Source organism: Argentina silus (genome assembly GCF_951799395.1).
Source record: "Argentina silus genome assembly, chromosome: 11".
In the NCBI taxonomy this organism is placed as follows: Eukaryota; Metazoa; Chordata; class Actinopteri; order Argentiniformes; family Argentinidae; genus Argentina; species Argentina silus.
This window is the reverse complement of record NC_139665.1, coordinates 4,644,770-4,649,675: the sequence shown is the minus strand read 5'-3', so window position 1 is coordinate 4,649,675 and position 4,906 is coordinate 4,644,770.

Sequence of the window (4,906 nt, the reverse complement as noted above, 5' to 3'; positions counted from 1 at the left end):
GGACCATACGACCCAGCCCTGAGTGACAGACTTAGTGGCAGCTCTCTGTTCCCAGATAGGTGCATGGTCAGACAGAGGCAAAAGTGGTGCGAGACCAGAACTATTAATGGAGTGATGGTTCCGTCGATAAGAACAATTCTCAAATAGGGATGGCAAAAAGGATTCGCGGGCCTGCGAATTTTGGGTGACATGAGTCATTTGTTTCAAACATCCAAGCTACTGTGAAGGCAATCTGAAACTACATGTGAACCTAATGTGAACCCCCATCCAGCTGGGGCCTGAGCTTGCAATGCTCAGATACCACACCACTGTCAGTCACAGACACAATGGAGCCACAGACTGGGAGGAAACACAGATGGAATCACCGCCTGGGAGGAAAGCACACACAGACAGACAGATGGAGCCACAGACAGACAGAGGGCTTCTCTATCATACAGTGATGTTGTGGATAAAAAATCACCTGGTACCTAGCAACAGTGAACATACTTCATTGTTGCTATTGAAATGTATTTCTGTGCAGTTCAATTGGCCCACAGGTCACATCTTGAATAAAAAAGGGCCGTAGACATAGCTATTGTCATTTTCTTTGTAAAACTGTTGTCACGAGAACAAGAGTTATAAAAAAAAAAAAAAAAACATTCAAGAAGAAGTCCTGAATAAGATACGTATCATCAAGTCTAAATATATTTGTTTCAGCATATATTTCACCATCGGTGTCTTGGTTTTAGTTTCTAAAGAAGTTTGTTGAGCGCTGTGCCTGTTGTCTTATACTGTAGCCTGCAGGATGCACAGCACACAGTAGGTGGTGGCACTGGCTAGGCTAACAACAACAACAATAACAACATCTGCAACACATCTGTACATTGTGCAACCTGTCATGATTTATTTTCCTTCAACGCTTCAACACATCGGACAGTGTGGGAGAACGAGGGGACTACTTCACTCAGGCGTGAGTGGACTGTCTCTTCAGAGCTGGCTGACGCTGAAAGCTGATGATGTCAGCCACCGCAAGGAGGCCCATTGGAGGATGACAAATGGACAGGAGGGGAGGAGGCGGAGACAGAACTGATAGTGGACACGTCAATGTGACCTCCTGTGTAAGTCCCTCCCCCTCTTGGTCCAGAGCTCCAGGGGGACAGAAAGACCCTGTCTTGAGCAGCAACACAGCACAGACCTCCATGAAGCCAAGGCTTCTCCATCTTTGCCAAGTGAGGGAGACACTGGGGGTTGGTTGTTCATTCAGAAGAGAAAAAACAACACATTTTATATATTACATTATATGTGAGTGCGTAAAATTTGCTGATACCCTGATGGTGTCAATGTATGGAATATTTGGTATTTGGCTTTCTCAAGACGGCATGAAATAAAATGTATAATTCACATAGTTACCTCTGTTTTTGCGAACTGTCGTGACAAATCCACTCTGTCGTTTCATCCTCTCACTACGAGCCAGTTTTCCTTTTCCTGAAAAAACGTTGCTTTTCTAATTCTGCAAACCTGTGGTTGATCAGTCACACACGAAGGAGTACATCAAGCAGTCAATGTCAAAGCCAAGATTCTCAATGAGAAACTTCCCACAATGTAATGTAAACTATGTGCAGCATTACAGTTGCTATTAGACTCTGAGGGCAATAAAGTGTACCTATAGCTTTGGCTATTCATCAGGATGAACCTTAAAATAGTCAACGACATGACATTCAGAAACACTCCTTTCCTGGCATTTATGGAACCTGAGAGTCACTATTTATTGTTCATACAAAATGCCAAATGCTGTTTATCAGGTATTGTACTTTGGTTTTTGATGTGCCCTCATTTTCTATGATTAATTTAACCTTTTCCTCCACATTTACAAAAATAGTTGCAATGGTGGTAGTTAAAGGGCTCATAATGACTTGTAATAAACTGCTTCATGCTAATGTTCCGTATTAGCCAGGGGTCCTCCGTTTTTTCTTTTCCTTTTAGTTTGAAGGTCAAAACACTTCTATATATTCATATATTTATATGTATCGTCATCAGGGTTTCTGGAATACATGGAACATATGTCCAAAATATAAGAGAACTATATCGATTGAGAACATTCAACTTCATACTGTTACTGTTTTTGTCAATTTCATATGTGGTATTCCATGCAAACATTGTAGAATTTAAGTTAAATTCCAAATAAAAACCTATGTTAAATGCAAAATATAATATGTACGGAAGGGGCAATAACTTGTTTTGTTATACCAGAAAGAGACAGAGAATTAAGAAACCTTGACGTTCACAACACCCATGATGATACTTGGAACCCATTTTTTTTATTTACAGTATCTGTAACTATGTTATGTACAGTTGAGATAGATATGAAAACTTGTATAGAATATATATCGCACTGGAACACAAGAACATTTTGGAGCCATCAGTTGTTATGGGGGGTTTTGAACAACGTTCTTCTTTCATAGTCTGAATGTTATGGACAGCCTTTACTTTTCACATCATCGTTAAATAAAGTGAGACTGAAAATAACTCCATACAACGCTTGTTTTGATCAATGGAAGAAAGCATTCGTTGTTGTTTCAGTGACTATTTGCCAGTGGCCATATCTGTTTGGATGATTTACTGTTTCTTATAAACTCCTGCAGTTCAAGAGTCTACAGTATATGAAAGCAACCCGACCTTTTCAACTCTTTTGTTTTGTTGTTGGGTCTGTGGTCTCAGTGAGTGGAGCCAGGATATTACTCTAATATCCTATGGGACAAAATAAGGAGGCAAGGTGCAAGAGTTTGTCTGTGGGTTTTGAATATGCAACTACAGTAATATATGCCATTTAGCTGACGCTTTTATCCAAAGCGACTTACACTGCAGTGAGTTCATACATTGCAAACATTTCAGTATATATGGTCCCAGTGGTCCCAGTCTACAGCAATTTGACAGTACATGATTATCTACGTTCTACATCATCCTATCTATTCTGACATGATAAAAACATTTGTAGCTTTAATTATTTCTACTTGACTAAAGTATACCGTTTTTTTTATTTCAGCACATTTGGGAGCTAATTGACTACGGATCAAAGTTCATTTCCTTTTCTTGTACTTCTTAGTTTGAGGCATGGGGTCGTCAGATTTCTTCAATAAAACAAATCACATATAATCGAAGTTAAGTTGACTGATAAGTGTTATCAGATAGCAGGTTTTATTAGAAATTCCATTACAAACCATCAGAAAGAGAGCCTAAAAAAAGAAAACTGAAGCGAATACTACACTGGCTCATCAAATGATGAGCACTTTATGGTCATAGAACGAGTCACAAGCAGCGTATGAGCTGTCTACACCCTCACTCCCTCACACAGAGAAGGAAGGAAAATAAATGTGTAATGAAAAGATCTGTATGTTGAGTTTGATAAATAATAGAATCGTTAGGGGGGCCTTTCGGAAAACAGGATGTCGGGAATGTGTGTGTAGTCCTCGTGTTAGAGAAAACTCCGGGCCTTTCCATCAAGCTCTCAAATATTTAGCATGTCAGTTCTAGACAGATGGCTCAGAGGCCCTGCTCAGTGCCCTGTGGGCCGGAGAGCTGAGGCAATGGCTGACAACCTCTTGGCCAACCGCAGCTCAATACCCTTATACGAAGTAGGCCTGGAGACAACCTCATACAAACCCTTCCCAGCGCAATGAACAGGCCCATCCCAGCTCTGTGCTGTATAGGGGGGCTGGGGCTGGGGCTGGGGCTGGGGGCTGGGGGCTGGGGGCTGGGGGCTGGGGGTAGGGCTGGCACTGGGGCTGGGGGCTGGGGGCTGGGGGCTGGGGCTGGGGCTGGGGGCTGGGGCTGGGGCTGGGGCTGGGGCTGGGGCTGGGGGCTGGGGGCTGTAACAGGCAACTTTGAAGAGGCCTATGGACCTCTAGAGCCTTCTTAACAACATCAGCTGTCAACGTCCATTCAACACTATGTGGTGATAACGTTACTATTAAATAATAATCTGGCTGTGATCTACTGATTAAAAAGGGATATACAGTATCTTGCAAAGCGGCTTGAGGACAGGGCTTGTGAGCCTCGTGTTGGTTACTTATATATTACGGGCGTGGAGAGGACGCTCTGCACTGTGTTTAACCTGAACTGCGTGGAGAGGACGCTCTGCACTGTGTTTAACCTGAACTGCCTGTGTAAAGGTCATACCGATTAAACAGAAGACGGAGGCTAATGAAGTTGACTTGGATTTGAAATAATATACATCATTATGTGAGTCATGTTTATTTTCACGTGTGGTGTCCAAGTCTGGAAGACGTGTGCCAGAGTGTGTACTTACGGCCTACTGTTAGTCAAGGTAGATTAGAGGCAAAGCACCCACACATTGGTGTGTGTGTGTGTGGAATTATAGTATTGCATAAGTATTACTCATCTTATCAAATTAGCCCATCATAAAATCGATTAGATGCGTCTGAATAGAAGTGTTGTGTGCAATGTCTCCCTAATACATGGGCACATTGACAAAAACTCTTGTCAAAAACTCTATTTCCTACAAGGGCAAGGTTTGAACAATGTCTCCATATACATGGTGTGTGATTATAGTGAGAGTGATGGGTTGTACTTACTCTCTCTCCCAGGACTAGATTTATGACTCAACACGTAATCATGGCTCACTCTGCTCCACATCCAGTAAATCTTTAGCATGGACTTCAGGACTGCACCCTAACACAGTACACCCCTAGTACTCTAGCATACCCCACGTAAGAGAGGGACAAACACACCAGAATGCAAATGTGTCCTATACATTATCTCAGTACACGGTATGCTTTTCAGTGTTTCATATGGTAAAGATGTGCAGTTGTCATTTTAGTTACAAACATCAACTCATTGTTGCTTGATGGACTCAGTCCCAGACTCAAGTCTCTCTCAGACACAGATCAATCAAATGTATTGTATACAA